Source organism: Babylonia areolata, chromosome 7, assembly GCF_041734735.1.
Source record: "Babylonia areolata isolate BAREFJ2019XMU chromosome 7, ASM4173473v1, whole genome shotgun sequence".
NCBI lineage: Eukaryota > Metazoa > Mollusca > Gastropoda > Neogastropoda > Buccinidae > Babylonia > Babylonia areolata.
In genome coordinates this window covers 24130709-24148662 of record NC_134882.1, presented here as the reverse complement: position 1 = coordinate 24148662, position 17954 = coordinate 24130709, and the positions used below count along the sequence as shown (strand labels likewise).

The 17954-nt window shown below is 41.4% G+C and overlaps 1 protein-coding gene across 1 annotated transcript in view; it reads right to left on the bottom strand.

Moving 5' to 3' along the window:
* The window catches only part of LOC143283911 (scavenger receptor class B member 1-like), a 231628-nt gene extending 215387 nt beyond the window's left edge, over nucleotides 1-16241 (bottom strand). The window contains exons 1-2 of the mRNA XM_076590328.1: nucleotides 16114-16241; nucleotides 1210-1269 (exon numbers count right to left, since the gene is read on the bottom strand). The gene's annotated coding sequence lies outside the window, so the exon portion shown is untranslated. The remainder of the gene's footprint in view (nucleotides 1-1209; nucleotides 1270-16113) is intronic.
* Between the last annotated feature and the right edge of the window lie 1713 nt (nucleotides 16242-17954).

Here is a 17954-nt window from a genome sequence, read left to right as displayed (position 1 = left end):
TGTGTGTGTGTGTGTGTGGTGTTCACCGAATAATGTATTTACTGTGTGTCAGCGGGATGCACACAACGTATATGTTTGTGTATAAGTGCGTGTGTGCGGGCAGAGAGAGACAGAGACTGACAGAGAGACAGAATAACAGAGAGAATGAGAGATAGTGGCAAATAGGGGAAGAGATAAAGAAACAGAAAATGAGAGATGGAGAGAGAGAGAGAGAGAGAGAGAGAGAGAGAGAGAGAGAGAGAGAGAGAGAGAGAGAGAAACTGACAGAGGGAAGACTTAGAATGAGAGAGAGAGAGAGAGAGAGAAACTCAAGAATCTTTTCATCCAGGAAAGTTATAAAAAGTTAATCTTCGCTGCTGAACTCGAAGCAATTCGGACGGTGTTAAACTGCATGATCTCGTTTCCGAAAACCGTTTTTCAGATTCTATTTTGTCTTGATAGTAAATCAGTTCTTCAGGCCGTAAGATTTTTAAAAGACACAATCAGGTCAGAACTCATTGAAATAACCATTAGTTCACGAACTCGAGGCTTACACATTTTGTCACCATGCACATGATTATTGTCGCCGGCAATGTATGCCAGGAGAGAGACAACAAAAAATCAACTGCACCGACGACACTGCATGCAGGCTTCAACATATTGCAGCATTTTCTATCACCGGGAATCACCACAACAGTTGTGTAGTTGTTGTGCTGGTGGTGGTGGTGTGTTCGTGCGCGCATGCGTGTGTGAGTATGTGTGAGTATACGCGTGCACGTATTACAATGTGTGTGTGTGTGTGTGTGTGTGTGTGTGTTTACGTTGAAGTTGTGTGTGTGTGTTTGTGTGTATGTGTGTGTGTGTGTGTGTGTGTGAGGGCGCGCTTGCGTGTGTGCGCGCACACGATCACGCCCTATGTTATCTTATCTCTAGTGCTTTTATCTTTGCCGTCGTCTCATCTCCGCCACTTCGCTGGTTCGTAAAACTTTCAACTTTCGTGATTGTTGTGTTCACTGTGTCGATGTGTGTGTGTGTGTCTGTCAGAACACACACGCTCTCTCTCTCACTCTCTCTCTCTCTCACATGGGTTGAGCCAAATAAACTGTCCAAATAAACGCAAGCATTTGAAGAAAAAAAAAAGGAAAGAAAAAAGAAAAGAAAAGAAAAACACAAAAAAACCCAACAGTGACAGAAAAACAAAACAAAACAAAAACAAAACAAAAAACTCACCTGATACGACAGCACACAAAGTGAACACCCTCTTCACGTTTTCCACGTTTACACGGTTGTCTGCACAAAGGATCGACAAGTTCAGGTTGGGAAAACAACCATGCTGTCCGAGGGACGGAGCAGACCTAGAATTGCGCTCAGTCCAATCCGTCCATGGAGCTGTGTAATTAGTCCAGGGCAGACACAAAATGGTCGAAATGTGTGCAACAAAACCGTTCTTTTCACGATAAAATAACATAAATCATACTGATCACACTGATATAAAGTTGACCGCTGTAGGTAGGCGGGAACATAATTAGATTTTGGTTTTTAATAATTATTTGTCACACTTCTGGCCATGACAGAGCGCCTTACAAAGGTCCGCAAGACAAGAGCAAGTCAGGGTTACGCAAGCGCGAGAGGAAAGCGTTTAGCGCGGTACAGTACTTGTGACTGACTGCTGCCGCGCTGATGCTGTCCTATACCTCCGTTAGTATGACACTGCAGCAGGTGACAGATACCGTACAGAAAATAAGAGAACTCTTTGGGGTCAAAAGGAAACAAACATTTTCAATTTCATGTTATATACTAAATTGGTAGAAAACGCAAAGTTGCTTTTATGACTGTTTTTCAGTTTCTTACAAGTCATGCCATTTCATAAAGAATTAAATCGGTATTATACCAACTACAAAGGTGAATTTACGAAGGCAGCACGGGATTATTTAGTTCGTAAGAACAATTATGTTGACATTTTACGCAATTCACAATTTGGAAATACTTCATGCTCTGCTTATTAACGTGTAGTATATGAATATCTAAATACGTGTTAACTAGGTTTGTTTCAATGAACATTGTTGGAGCACTGTCCAGACAATTAATTCAGAAAGCATGGAAGGCAGATGATGGCAAAATCGACCGACATCATGTCTTCATGTAAAAAGAACGGTATGAAATTTTTTTTTTTCTTTGGAAATGAAGCAGTATTTGCAAATGTGACTCACGAACCCTGGCACAGTAGACACGTCTGTTTAACGTGGGAAAGAAAATGTATCTGGCTGGAGTATGAAGGTGGCAAAATGAAGTGCATCAGAGCAAAGACTGCCTGGAAGATGAAAATGGGTCAGTCTCCAGAACTTTGTTGGAAATGGGGGTGTCTCAGTCTGATTCAGTATAAACATGTGTTTACAATGATTATTCAAATGTTTCACATGTTATCAGGATTGCAATTCATTTGAGAAATGTCTGCAACAGTTTTGTGAGAATCTGTTTTGTTCTTGTGTCTTAAATATGTTGAAAATTATTAAAAACATCCAAAATTTCGGCGCCATTTCGTGACATGGCAATGTGTCTGAACATGAAGTGGTCAGAAACAAATAAGCACAAACCTGATTAAAATCCAGTAGACATAGACCTGATCTATATTCATTCGTTGTGATAATAAAACATTGATCATCAATAAAAATGGTACATTAAATTTGAAATATTACGCAAAAAATCCGCGCAAACAACCGGTTCCTCTTGACGTGTTTTTTTTATTCATTCAAAGGCAAGCACATTGATGAATACACTACACATTCTTTACTTGCAACAGGTGGTCAACACATCTATCTTCTGCAGCACATACACTCATTTTCTGGGGGAAAAAAGTATTCAACTATTTAAATGCAATTGTGACAGATGAGGAATCCAAACCCGAAGTACTCTCCAGGATTGCACAGGCGACAGCAGCGCTCACAAAACTGAGGTACATCTTGAACGACCGGAACATTCCACTCGGCTCAAAGATCAGACTGATGCGTACCCTGGTGACATCAATACTCTTGTATGCATGTGAATCGTGGACCTTAACAGCTGAAATAGAAAAGAGAATACAGTCCACTGAGATGAGATGCTTTCGAAGACTCCTGCAAAGATCATATCACGAACGAAGAAGTTCGAAACAGAATCAGTCAAGTCATTGGGCCCTACGAAGACCTGTTGACCTTGGTCAAGAGACGCAAGCTCAAATGGTATGGCCATGTCATGACATCATGAGGGCTTGCCAAGACATTCCTGCAGGGCACAGTGCAAGGAGGGAGAAGGAGAGGCAGACAGAGGAAGAGGGAGGACAACATCCCAGAATGGACGGGCTTGAGGTTGAGCGATACAATCAGGAGGTCAGAAAACCGAGAGGATTGGAGGATGCTGGTTGCCAGATCACCTGTGGCGCCCCAACGGTCCACAAGACTACGGGATAGGTGAAGGTGAAGTTTTATCACGAAATGATGTAGTTTATCAGTTCACAAGACAGACGAAGTGTGGAACGAAAAAATTCGTTGTATCCGAAATACGTCAGTCCCTACGCGCTTATTGTTTTTGCAGAATTTGATTGGAACAGTCGCATTTTACATCACACAAGTTCTGAAAAACTAAACTATACATTGATTGTAAATGATTTTCTTAAAATCAATTAAGTTTGAAGCATTTCACGTTTAGTAGTGCTTGAGATGAAGTCAGGTGTCACATTTGGACACGAAACACATGTTCTTCGGTTCCGCTTTACGCAAATAATAAAATTCCTTATTTTTAATTGTTGTTTGTTGTTGTTATTGTTGATGTTGTTGTTTGATTTTGTTTTTTCTCATAGTCTTACTTTTATTACATTTTGTTTTTCTGCAATCCTACATATTTGTTCACTGTGAGGATAACGCTAATCAGTTTTCTGTTGATTGATCGAATAGAAAGATACAAACAATCCGGTGTTTTGATCACAATTCTTCAGATAAAGAGGAAAACTTTTGTCAAGTGATATAAATCATACAATTCCCATTTCATAATAAGATGAACAGTAGTACTTTAAATAGCTAAACACTGGGGAGAATTGATGTGAAAATGGAGTGCCTGCAGTGTTTCTGAAAAATAAAATCATCCAGGGTGGGGAAGTTAGTTTAGGTATTTTGGGTTCCATGTTACATATGTCATAAGGTTTTAGGTAATCATTAATAAAATACATAATTTTGCACAGGCTTTGTTTGAATGCATTGCATTGGCTAAGGATCACATAATAGATTGATTACTATCATTATTATAAATCCAGTAATTCAAACATCTGCGTCAGGAAAGTTAGTTTAGGTAACTTGGGTTCAGTGTTTCACGTGTTTCAACAAAGTTTTACAGAATCATTAATACAATTTATGACCCATTGTATCATTATGATTATTATTTATACCCCACGCTAAATCGACGTCTACTGCGCCAGGGTTCGTGAGTCACATTTGCAAATATAAGTTTATTTCCAAAGAAAAATAATCATTTCATACCGTTCTTTTCGCATCAAGACATGATGTTCAATTTTGCCATCATCTGCCCTCCATACTTTCCGAATTTATTGTCTGGACAGAGCGCCGATAATGTTCGTTGAAACCGAACCGGGTTAACACATATTTAGATATTTATATTCTACACGTTGATAAGCAGAACATGGAGTATATCCAAGTTGTGCATTGCGTAAAATATCAACAAAATTGTACATACGAACTAAATGATCCCGTGCTGCCTTCGTATATTCACCTTTGCAGTCGGTATAATACCGATTTCGTTATTTATGATATGTCATGAATGGTAGGAAACTGGAAAACATTCATAAAAGCGGATTTGCGTCTTCTACCAATTTAGTATAAAATACATGAAATTGAAAATGTTTGTTTCCTTTTGACCCCAAAGAGCTCTGTTCCTAGCTTTCTGTTCAGAATCAGTTATCTGCCGCAATGACCTGTTCACAGATCAGCATCAGCGCGGCAGCAGTCAGTCACATGTGCTGTACCGCGCTGAACGCTTTCCTCTAGCGACCCTTAATACCGCGCTTGCGTAACCTTCGCATGTTCTTGTCTTGCGACTCTTTGACTCTTGCGGCTCTCACACGGGCAGAAGTAATAAAAACATTCGATTCTGGACATTAAAAATCAAAATCTACTTATGTTCCCGCCCCCCTATAGTGGTCAACTTTATATCAGTGTGACCAGTATGATTTATTCTATTTTATCGTAAAAAGAACGGTTTTGTTGCTCACATTTTGACACAACGCAAATTTTAATCTAATTCCCTGGCCTAAATGCGCGATTCCCAAAACAAGAAGCCATCGTCCTCTCTGAATCATGTCAAGGCCACTCGCTGTTGGGCGCGAGCACTGACATACATCTATAGATACATATAATGCCTATGGGCGCGAGCAGCACGGTTTGAATAACTTTTCCCGTACGCCGCACATCGTGGATGTACAGCAACCCATGGTTTCTGTGAAGGAACTAAGCCTTTGCCGTACGTCGTGGGTGTACAGCAACCCACGGTTTCTGTATAGGAACTAAGCCTTTGCCGTACGTCGTGGGTCTACAGTAACCCATGGTTTCTGTGAAGGAACTAAGCCTTTGCCGTATGTCATGGGTGTACAGTAACCCATGGTTTCTGTGAAGAAACAATACTTTGCCGTATGTCGTGGGTGTACAGTAACCCACGGTTTCTGTGAAGAAACAATACTTTGCCGTATGTCGTGGGTGTACAGTAACCCACACCTGTCCGTTAATCAAATTTGAAGTTTCCTTCAGCAAACTTGCATGTGCTATGACACTCGCCTGCATTTACTCAAGCACTTGACCAAGCGCAGGGATCTCCCCCTCAGTGGGGATGCCAGGGGTCTTTCAGCATCCCCACCTTCTGGAAATTATGTGCTAGAAATTTCCTCTTTACTATCACTCTTTTTGTTTCTGCCTTTTTTTTCTTCCTTCCCTGATGTCTCCCTTTTCTCAGTCCATCCCCTTTCTTTTTTCGAGCAAGCCTTGACACTTTTTTCTATTTTCTGCAGTCTATGATGTACTATCTGTGCTGTTTTGCTCTGGCGATTAGGTACTTGTGAGATGTAAACACTGCAGTGGGATGGACACTAGCTGTCCATTATGCAGTGTTATTTGCCTGTCTGGTCTTTTTTTAATGTATTTTTTGTTTGGTTTTGAAGAATTGTTTGGGGGTTTTTTTCTTCCTTTTTTACGATTTTTTGTAATCCGAGGGTGATAAATTCAGCGGAATGGCTGGCGTCCCCAGCACGGCCTTATCCTATTTGCCCATTGGAGCTAAATGGTTTTGATAATGTGCCATGAACTGTGTGAAATGTGTGTATATCTTGATGTTCTTTCTCTGTGTGTAACACTTAAGTGTTGACGCAGTTCAGCATTTGTATGGTTTGACAGTCCTGATATGACCCTGTGTGGTTGGCTGGACTATAAGCAACAAAAAACCAATAAACCAAGTGCAGGGATGATGCGAGAGATAAGCGTAAATTGGATTTTCCATTTCATTGAAAACTAAAACAGAACAATTATATAAACAAAACTGTTAGTTGGGTGTGACTGCCGCAGAAACCCCCCAGCCAGAGGCCAGAGAAAATGGGGGAGGGGTAAGGGGGTGAAACTTGGGTATGATGTCGCCCGGAAACCACAGTGTTGCAACGGTACTGCCAATGTATTTGACGACAAAATCGGAGAAAGAAAAGCGCCACACTCTTTTCATCTGTCCCCACGACTGATTGATAAAAGGCCCGTTTCGGTCTAATCTGTTCTGTGTTGATGGAAGCTCTCTTGTGCAAAACATTATGCATTATTTATATCTGATCGAGAGTTAATTCTGAGTCGCTTTTTATTATCATTATTTTTTTAAAGATATAGATGAAATCTAGCACGCTTTGAATTGAAAACAACAAACATTCAAACGCGCTTTAAATCAACAACGAACAAACAAATTATGATTCACTCCCACCCTTGGGAGCTTACCAATGTTCTCATGGGCCGGCAATACACACACACACACACACACACACACACACACACACACACACACACACAGAGTCACTTATATACGCGTGTACACAGACACCCCACATAGAGACACACACACACAAACACACGCGCGCGTGCGATCTCTGTCAACCCACAATGGCCATTGAGACACTTTATGTGTATGTGCCAGTGTGTGTGTGTGTGTGTGTGAGAGACAGAGAGAGACAGAGACAGAGAGACAGAGAAAGAGATGAAATTACGTGAGCTGATGATGTAGTGATACATTTGGTGGCTGCAGCTTGTAGATGTTACTTACATCTGGGATCCATAGACGAAGTACAAAAGATTCATCTCCTTTAAAGTCTTAACTCCCGAGAGCAAGGTTTCGGTTGCGCCCCTTTTCTCTGCATTCAAATTTTGTATTACGTGTAGCTGACACATTTTGTACTTTCCAAAGTCAATTCAGGTCTAGATTGGAAGCTGCTAGGCAAATCTCGCTCTCTGCCATAAATGAAGCCAAACCGTAGCTTTATTAGGCTTTTATTTTGAATAAACCTTCACCGACGTCACAGTGTCAGACTCTGGTGAGAAACTGGCTTGATTCAAATCGCCCGCCATTTATAGTCCGGTTCAGGCTTTAAGAACAGAAACCTTTTTGTTGTTGTTGTTGTTGTTGTTTATATCAGATTACAGGTTTATTGGAAACACTGTTCTTTCCTTTGTGTGTTTATGTGCGATTAAAAAAAAAATTAAAAGGTAATATTGCCCCCACACAGAACTATGTAGATATACTGTATATTTGGTTGTGTAGAATGACAGAGATAAGCCATTCCGACGTTTTCCTTGTTCCTCCCGATGTATCACGTCACCTCTGTGGGTGTTACAACACTACATAATGGGCGTTGGAGAGTACAGCACATGCACACGAATCTCTCATGCTAACCCCATACGCTTGTGGACCGGATTGGTCCACTTCAGTACTATTCACATGAAAATGTGTTTCACTTTAACAGTAGCACCTGCACGCTGATGGTGCGAAAAGCCCTGCTAGTGTATCCACGGACCAGCGATAAGAGCGAACACTTCGCAGCCTCTCTCTTCACAGGTCTGCGTCCACTGATATTTTAGATCAGTGGTCTCCACCCCGTTCTTTGGACATTGTGTGGCATGCGGCTATTTTTATGGCCCAGTCCCCGAAACCCAGAGCCACTCCACATGTACCCGGTGTAACATGCTGAAGCCGCCCCCCCCTCCCAGTTTAACTCCCGGGAGTCAGTCTGGCACTGTCCCAAATTAACTCCCGGGAGTTAATCTGGGTCTGCACCAAAGCAGCCCCCCTAACAGGTCTAGAACTCCCCCCCCCCCTCTCTTCTTTCTGTTTATTAGGCCTGTTCCAGAATGAACCCCTACCAGTCTCAGAATTACTCCCCGGGAGTTGTTTTGAACCTAAAAATTTTGACTCTAAACTAACTCCCGGGAGTTCATTCAGGGCAGTGCCAGATCAGCCCCCCAACCCCTTGGAGAGTTAAACTGGTGCTGTTCCAAACTGACTCCCGGGAGTTCTGGGCCCAAAATTTTCACATCAAAATGACTCCCTGGGAGTTAAACTAGCGCGTGGAGAGTTATTCCAGGACAGGCCCAAAACAGCCCCCCTAGAGGTTGAACTGGACCTGGCCAAAAACAGCATCCGTTCTGGGGAGTTAATCTAGTACCAGCCCAGAACAGCCCCCCCAACCTCACCCCCCTGGAGAGTTTAACTGGACCTGGCCCAGAACAGCCCCCCTTCTGGAGAGTTATTCTGGCACTAGAGCCCAAAACAGCACTCTAAGAGAGTTAAACTGGACCTGCACCAAAACAGCCCCCCACCTGGGGAGTTAATCTGCCACTGGCCCAGAACAACCCACCAAGAGAGTTAAATTGGACTGAAACTGCCCCTTACCTGTGGAGCTAATCTGGCACTGGCCCTGAACAGCCCCACCTTGGAGAGTTAAACTGGACCTGGTCCAGAACAGCCCCCTCCCGCCCCCCTCTGGAGAGTTGAACTGGTTCTGGTCCAGAACAGCCCCCCCCACCCCCTTTAGAGAGTTAAACTGGACCTTGTCCAGAGCAGCCCCCTCCCCTTGGAGAGTTAAACTGGACCTGGTCCAGAACAGCCCCCCCATTTGGAGAGTTAAACTGGACTTGGTCCAGAACAGCACCCCAAAGACAACTAGGGAGTTAATCTGGCACCGGACTGGAACAGCCACCCACTGGAGAGTTAAATTAAACCTGGTTCAGAACAAGAATTAAGTGGATTGAGGAGGGTGAACGAAACACAAAATATTTTTGTAATTTAGAAAAAGCTCGAGCCAAAAAGAAAATTATAACAAGACTTAGTAAAGAAACTGGTGAAGTTATAACAGATCAAAGAGAAATACTACTTGAACAGGTGTCTTACTTTAAAAACTTATATAGTCAGACAACAGCAGTAGAAGATGTAAGGGAAGCAACTGATATATTTATGGCAGATGAAAATTTCCCTCGTTTGAATGGTACGGATGCTGCTGTGTGTGAGGGACCTGTCACTTTAGAAGAAACGAGCAATGCACTTGCGAAAATGAAGAACGGGCCTGCCCCAGGCTGTGATGGAATTACAGTAGAATTCTTTAAAACATTTTGGTGTAAAATAGGCAGTATTGTGACAAATTCCTTCGTAGAATCCTTTAATAAAGGTGAACTATCTTACTCTCAGAAGCAAGGAATTATAACATTGATACACAAAGGAAAAGACCTAGAAAGAGATAAGCTAAATAAATGGAGACCTATAACCCTACTCAATACAGATTACAAACTACTTGCAAAAACACTAGCAGAAAGGCTGTCGTCCGTTGTTCACACTTTAGTTAATGAAGATCAAGCAGGCTACATTAAGGGCAGAAACATATCTACAATTATCAGATCGATTGATGACGTTATTAATTATCTGAATAAAACAAAGAAAGCGGGATACTTATTAGCAGTAGATTACTCTAAAGCATTCGACTCCATATCAAAAAGTTTCTTGGTACATGCTTTTTCTGTCTTTGGTTTTGGACCAGTCTTTCAAAAATGGGTTACTGTCTTATTTAAAGGTTGTACAAGTTCTGTTAATCATGGTGGTTGGATATCTGAACCTTTCGACGTGCTGTGTGGTATTAGACAAGGATGCCCATTTTCACCTTTGGCATTCGTGTTAGCTGTTGAATTATTAGCTATTAAAATAAGAAACAGTCCCATAGTGGGAATTGTAACCCCTCGATCCGAGAGAAATGAGGATGTGCATTTAAAAGTAAAACAACTGGCAGATGACACAACCTTGTTTCTTAGAGATATAGAGGACATGAATAGATCGTTTAACATTTTTACTTCTTTTGAAAGATTCTCTGGACTGAAATTGAATGAACATAAAACAAAGGCACTAAGACTAGGTAGACAGAAAAGAGAGGTAAATCTTCCATTCTCAACAGTAGATAGAATAAAGATATTAGGAATCCATTTCGAAAGTAACCGAATGGCCAAAGACATTGAAGATAACTGGACAAGCAGGATTGATCGAGTGAACAAACTCATTAAAGAGTGGAGTAAACGTGACTTAAGTATTCAAGGGAAAGTAGTCGTGATAAAATCATTTCTTGTCAGTCAGTTCATTTACGTTATGCAGTCGATTGGCCTTCCAGCTGAGGTTCTGAATAAAATAAACTCAATTCTGTACAAGTTTCTGTGGCAGAAAAAACACAGTAACAAGACAGCTTTCGAGAAAGTAAAAAGAAAAGTAATGGAAGCGAGTGTAGAAGAAGGTGGTCTGAACATGATAAACATGATCCAGCTCCAAAAATGTTTTCACCTACAATGGGTAGGAAAACTGTTTGGGGCGACAGCCAAGGAAAACTGGAGTGTGATCCCTAAATGGCACATGGATAAACTTGTTAAAGAAAATGTGTTTCTCTTAAATTGTAGATCAAAAGATCTAATAGGTTTGAACATGATAGATAACGATTTTTGGAAAGATGTAGTTAGTTCGTATCTTGACAGCAGGCCGTTAAAATCACTTTCAGACATCAAAAGTAACAACTTTCACTCCCAATTGCTGTTTAACAACGCCTTGATAAAGTATAAAAACAAATTATTATTCTTCAAATCTTGGAATGAGAAAGGTCTTGAACAAGTAAAGGACATAATTAATTTCAGGGAAAATAGAGTGTTGTCTTTAAGAGAGATACAGGATATAGTGCGTAAAAACAAAGCAGGCATTGTTTTTGAATATAACGCATTGATAAATTCGATACCAAAGGCATGGCTTCAATGGATAGAAAGAGGGGAAAAGGAGGATGAAACACAGAAATGTGATGTAAGCCTGTACAACACAAATTTAAAACAGATTAAAAAAAAAACACTCATAAACAAAGAGAAAACTGTTCCCAACGCATACTACTTCTGGCTCAGAAAATTTGGTATCCACTTACTCGGGTCAACCTGGTCTATAGCGAGAGATATAACAAAAGAAACTAGATTAAGAGTTCTGCACTGGAAAATTTTGCACAACATCTACCCCACCAATATCCTTCTAAACAAAATGAAAGTAGCAGAAAACAATAAATGTCCCTATTGTAAAGATTTGGTAGATTACATTGAACACTTTTTTTTTGATTGCCCAGTAACACACAACTTCTGGAAGTATATTGAACAAAAACTACTAACAGAAACAAGTGTCCACTTGAAACTGTCAGCATCAGATATCCTGTTTGGGATTGAAAATTCACCATATCTAAAAGGAAATTATGCGTATATCAATAATATAATATTAGTGGGTAAAATGTGTGTCAGTATCTATAAAAAGACCAAATCAGTCTTTCCCTTACAGGTTATTTTTGAACGAGAATTTGAAACAAGACGAATTCACATGGAAAAAAACACTTCCATCTACAAATAACGTCAAATGATCAAATGAGAAGTGAGAAAGAGACAAATATGCACACAGAAAGCACACCAGAGCATGAACACCCCCCCCCCCCCCCCGGCCCCCTCAACCCCTTCCCACCCCCCAGACAAACCAAACAATCTTCCAACACTAAAGTTTTGCAACGTGATTGTCCATAAATGAAGAAACAGACAGACTTAGAATTGTGTATGAATGAAGGTGAAAAAAAAACAAAAACAAAAAAAACAAACAAAGAAAAACATAGATAAGTTTTGTACACTTAATTGTATGACTTGTACATTTTCCTTCAATATTATTGTAACAAGCCCAAAATCAGTGAGTGAAAAGTCGTATTTATTCCATAAACGCTATTGATTTATTTGGCATTGTGTGATTTATATACAAAATAAAACGGTGGTCGACCCAAGAAAGTCCGGGTACAAAAAAAAAAAAAAAAAAAAAAAAAAAAAAAAGAACACCCCACACCCCACCCCCGCCTGGAGAGTTAAACTGGACCTGGTCGAGAACGGTCCCCCCCCCACCCCCACCCCTCTTGGAGAGTTAAACTGGACCTGGTCCAGAACAGCCCCCCCCCCCTCACCCCTTCTCTGGAGATAAAATCTGCCACTGTCCCAGAACAGACCCCGTGGCGAGTTAAACTGGACTTGCACCAGAAGAGACCCCCCCCCCCCCCCCCCCCCGGGGAGTTAATCTGGTACTAGCCAAAAACAATCCCCCTAAAGAGTTAAACTGGACCTGGCCCAGAACAGTCCCACTGGAAAGTTAAGCTGGATCTGGTCCAAAACAGCCCCCCCCCCCCCTCTGGGGAATAAATCTGCCTGATTTTGGACACAAAAAAAACCACACAATCTTTAAATGTATGTACAAACAGGGCTCTCCATCACTCTCTAGGGGAGCTGTTCTGGGCTAGTACTAGATTAACTCCCAAGAAGGGAGGCTGTTTTTAGCCAGGTCCAGTTTAACTCTCCAGGGGGCCGTTCTAGGCTGATGATGATGATGGAGTCTCCCGCCGGACCGACGGATGAGTAGGCAGGCAGGCTTATCTGTCGGTGTTCCATGCTGGTTCCAGTTTAACTCCACAGGAGGAGGGGGGGGGGGGCTGTTCTGGGACAGGTCCAGTTGAACTCTCCAGGCTGGTTCCAGATTAACTCCCCAGGAGAAGGAGGGGTGGGGCTGTTCTGGGACAGGTCCAGTTTAACTCTCGAGGGGGGCTGTTCCAGGCTGGAGCCAGATTAACTCTCCACGAGGAGGGTGGGGGGGCTGTTCTGGGACAGGTCCAGTTTAACTCTCCAGGCTGGAGCCAGATTAACTCCCCAGGACGAGGGGGGAGGGGGGGGCTGTTTTGGGACAGGTCCAGTTTAACTCTCCAGGTGGGCTGTTCCAGGCTTGAGCCAGATTAACTCTGCAAGAGACGGGGCGGGGGTGGGTGGGTGGGGGGCTGTTCTAGGACAGGTCCAGTTTAACTATCCAGGCTGGAGCCAGATTAACTCCCCAGGAGAGTGGGGGGGCTGTTCTGGAACAGGTCCAGTTTTACTCTCCAGGTGGGCTGTTCCAGGCTTGAGCCAGATTAACTCCCCAGGAGGAGGAGGGGGGGGGGCTGTTTTGGGCCAGGACCAGTTTAACTCTCGAGGTGGGTTGTTCCAGGCTGGAGCCAGATTAACTCCCCATGAGAGGGGCTGTTTTGGGCCAGCTGGCTTCAGATACTGCTTCACGCACAAGCTGTACAGCAGAAGCCTTTTTCGCAACTAACCTGCCAGTCTTCAACAACCCACGCTGAATGCGTGACGTCGTTCGAATTGTAAATGCAAAGCCCCTTTTAAATAACTGCTCCTAAACATCTATTAAATCAAGTCTCTGTATCGTTTGCTGCAATATTATATTTGTTATGCATACACACACACTTTAATCAGTTAGAAGCATATTTGATTTCAACGGTTGAATCCTTCGTCAGTGTAAAGATTTCAACTGACACTAAGCTTACGTCATTTTGTCTTTCTCGTCAGCTGTTGGAAACTAAAACCACATCATTATAGTGTTTGGACGAGAATAGATCAGTCATTTAGAAATTATATGGCCGATTTTCATTGTTGACACTTAACGACATTCATTGCACAACTAGCATCGCTCGATTGCTTTGACTAAGATAAAAACTGTGTTTCTGACACACCATATTTAATTAAATATCTCTTTTGTCGAATCAGTAAACTACAAGTATTATATACTGAGAGAATGGTCGCAATTCCATCTTTAAATCTATACCATTTGTGTTTGCCTACATTAAACTGATTTAATGCAGTTTGTAATTTTCAGCGACAAGCTCGATAAAACTGACCCTTTACAGGTGACTTAAATTTAGATTATAAATTAACCTTAAATAATCAGCACTTCATTTTATACTCATTATAAAGTAGGTTTTGAGCTGTTTCTTTTGCGACCAATCCGACGTAAGTCGGTTCAGGAATCATTTAGAAATGTATCACTGAACACCTTGTGACAAACACAATTCTAATAAAATTTAGCCCTATTTGAGCCGATTTGCTTTGCAGCACACGCGGGCGTCATTGAAGTTCGCTTAACTTGCATAAAATGGCCACAGCATGTGATGACTGGTCATTTCTCACCTGGCTGAGCCGGCCAACAGCTACAGCCTGCTCTCTTTCTCTCCCGCTGTGTCACACACAGTGTGTCTCACCACACATCTCTGTAAGCACCCATTGTGCTTAGGATAAGTTTATCGCACTGTTTGACAGATGATTGCTTTTGAACTTGTGTGTATTATCATGTTGTGTTAGACTGTGTTTCTGATTTAGGCTGTTGCTTCCTCAGTCACAGAATGATGTTGGTACATTAAAGGATTTCTGTTTGACTTGAGGTGCTATCTACTGTTCCATGATATGTTTGCATGTAGATTTCATTCCTTTGTCTGGACACTGATAGTCTATTGAGAATGTTCTAGTGAATGACGCATTCTTTCTCATTTGCTGTCACTGATGAAGGTTAATTTATTTATCGAGCTTGGGCGGAGGAGATTTAAATGTTGAGTACAAGCTTAGCTATGTTGATATTTGGCTTTAATGCAGCAGATTACTTGTGTAAGTTATTCACCACTTAATGGTTAAGCCATGACAGTTCTTCCAATCTTTGTGTTGTGGACTGATTACTATCTGGTCTCTTAGTTTGCAAGTATTCAATACCAAAGCCACTGATTCTGCTGTTTATTATTCATGTATTATTTTATATGCTGATATCAGTTGTACTGATAGCTTCACAGTTACAGTGTGCTCAGTACTCTAAGATATGTGTAGTATTCTGTTGTGGTGATTACAAGATAAGTGTTGTATTGACATCAGTCATTGGTTAAAACCATCTGATATGTATTGCAGCCTGGTAATTGTAATTTAGTAATAATGCTCTCTCCTAAATGGCTTACTCCGGTATAATGCTACATGATAATTGATCCATTTGAGTAACTTTGACACTGTATGAGATTTATTTAAATCTTTACTGTCAGTGTACTTTCACTAAATCAGCATAGCTTCAACCACTTTAATTACACTATTTAAATGTATTAGAAATGTCATTTGCTGTCAATGTTTGGTCTTCACACATATGCATTATTTATGTTATGTTGTTGCCCACTCCAAACCGAGTGGTAGCCTTTCCATTGTAATATATGATGTGCTTTCTATCCACTTACATTTCTGACATGTTGTATTTAATGACATTTGTTTGTTGTGTCCTCAGGCACTGTCTTGTTATTCTCTTCTTCTTTTCTTATAACTATTGTAGAAATAAAACAGTAGAAAAACCCTTTTGTGACTGGCCATCTGTATGTCCATGGGGCCTGGGCGTGGATCTTTTCTATCCTTAAATATAGTAAATCTGTAATTCTTTTATGATAATATCACTCGGGTACACGGCTACAAAAGTGGCGTCGCCAACAGAATATAGATCCATGCAAACATACATCCAAATCATTCTTTAAATGTTTTTCATTCTTTAATTATTTTGTCCAAAATTAAAAATTAAACAACCCCTACCACACAAATTGTCTATCACACACACACACACACACACACTGTGTGTGTGTGTGTGTGTGTGTGTGTGTGTGTGTGTGTGTCTGTGTGTGTGTGTGTGTGTGTGTGTGTGTGTGTGTGTACGTACCTGTGGCCGCTGTGAAGTGTAAAGAGAAAACTTGAGTGACCTCTTTCAATGTCGGCAGTACTTGAAAACTGCCAACATTTCGGACTGATTTACAACGCCTGTAATGAGAGCCTGGGTCGTGCAGACTGCCTAAGTGCACAACAGCTGTCGATATTTCTACACACTGACACTTATATGACACAAAGGTCACGTGAAATTTCTCAGCTGACACCCAACCTCAGCATTTTCTGTCGCGCAGAAAGAGAGGGATGGAGGGTGGGTTGTTCCAACAAGAATTGTTGCTGCGATGGAGAGAGAGAGAGAGAGAGAGAGAGAGAGAGAGAGAATTATAAATGGCAAGTGTTTTATTGAGGGTAAACGGAGAAAGAGATAGAGAGAGGGAGGGGGGTCTGGAGGGGAGCCGCAGAGAGAACCTAGGTCAACGATCTCCTTGAACATTGACACCTAAGAGATAATAATGATAACAATGATTAAATCGGTCATTATGTTGCGAGCAAAAATAGTACTGGGCCGATCTGCCGTCGGTTCATACGACTTCTTCCTAATCACTGGTCAAAAATAAATCTCAGTAGGTCACGATGTCCCTTTCACTACAATCGCCTAGTCTTTTGACCCGTACCCAGATAATGGGTCTGCTTTTATAGTGACCAGTTATTGGCATTATCAGAAGTTAACGACGATGGTATGTGCGTGTGCGTGAGTGCGTGCGTGTGCGTGCATGTGGTGTGTGTGTGTGTGTGTGTGTGTGTGTGTGTTCACTTCGGTTGCGTGTGGTGAAATCCATATGCAGTGGAAAGTCCTTTTCATTGGTCGCTCAAGCTCATCTATTCTTACTCTTATTGCTTCTTTGTAGGCCAGGGAATTTAGATTAAAATTTGCGTTAGGTCAAAGCGTCTGCAACAAAACCGTTCTTTTTACGATAAATTAGAAAAAATCATACTGATCACACTGATAAAAAGTTGACCACTATAGGGGGGCGGGAACATAAGTAGATTTTGATTTTTAATGTCCAGAATCAAATATGTTTATTACTTCAGCCTGTGTGAGAGCTGCCTTACAAAGAGTCGCAAGGCAAGCACAGGCGAAGGTTTCGCAAGCGCTGTATAAGGAGTCGCCAGAGGAAAGCGTTCAGCGCGGTACAATACATGTGACTGACTGCCGCCGCGCTGATGCTGATCTGTGAGCAGGTCACTGCGGCAGACAACTGATTCTGAACAATAAGCTAGGAACAGAGCTCTTTGGGGTTAAAAGGAAACAAACATTTTCAATTTCATGTATTTTATATTAAATTGGTAGAAGACGCAAATCCGCTTTTATGAATGTTTTCCAGTTTCCCACCGTTCATGACATATAATAAAGAATGAAATCGGTATTATACCGACTGCAAAGGTGAATTTACGAAGGCAGCATGGGATCATTTAGTTTGTAAGTACAATTTTGTTGATATTTTACTCAATGCACAACTTGGATATGGTCCATGCTCCGCTTATTAACGTGTAGAATGTAAATATCTAAATATGTGTTAAGCCTGTTCGGTTACAATGAACATTATCGGCGCTCTGTCCAGACAATAAATTCGGAAAGTATGGAGGGCAGATGATGGCAAAACTGAACATCGTGTCTTGATCGGAAAAGAACGGTATGAAATACATATTTTTCTTTGGAAATGAACCGGTATTTGCAAATGTGACTCACGAACCCTGGCGCAGTAGACGTCGATTTAGCGTGGGATATAGATAATAATCATAATGATAACAATGGATCATAAATTTTATTAATGATTATGTAAAACTTTGTTGTAACATGTGTAACATTGAATCCAAGTTACCTAAACTAACTTT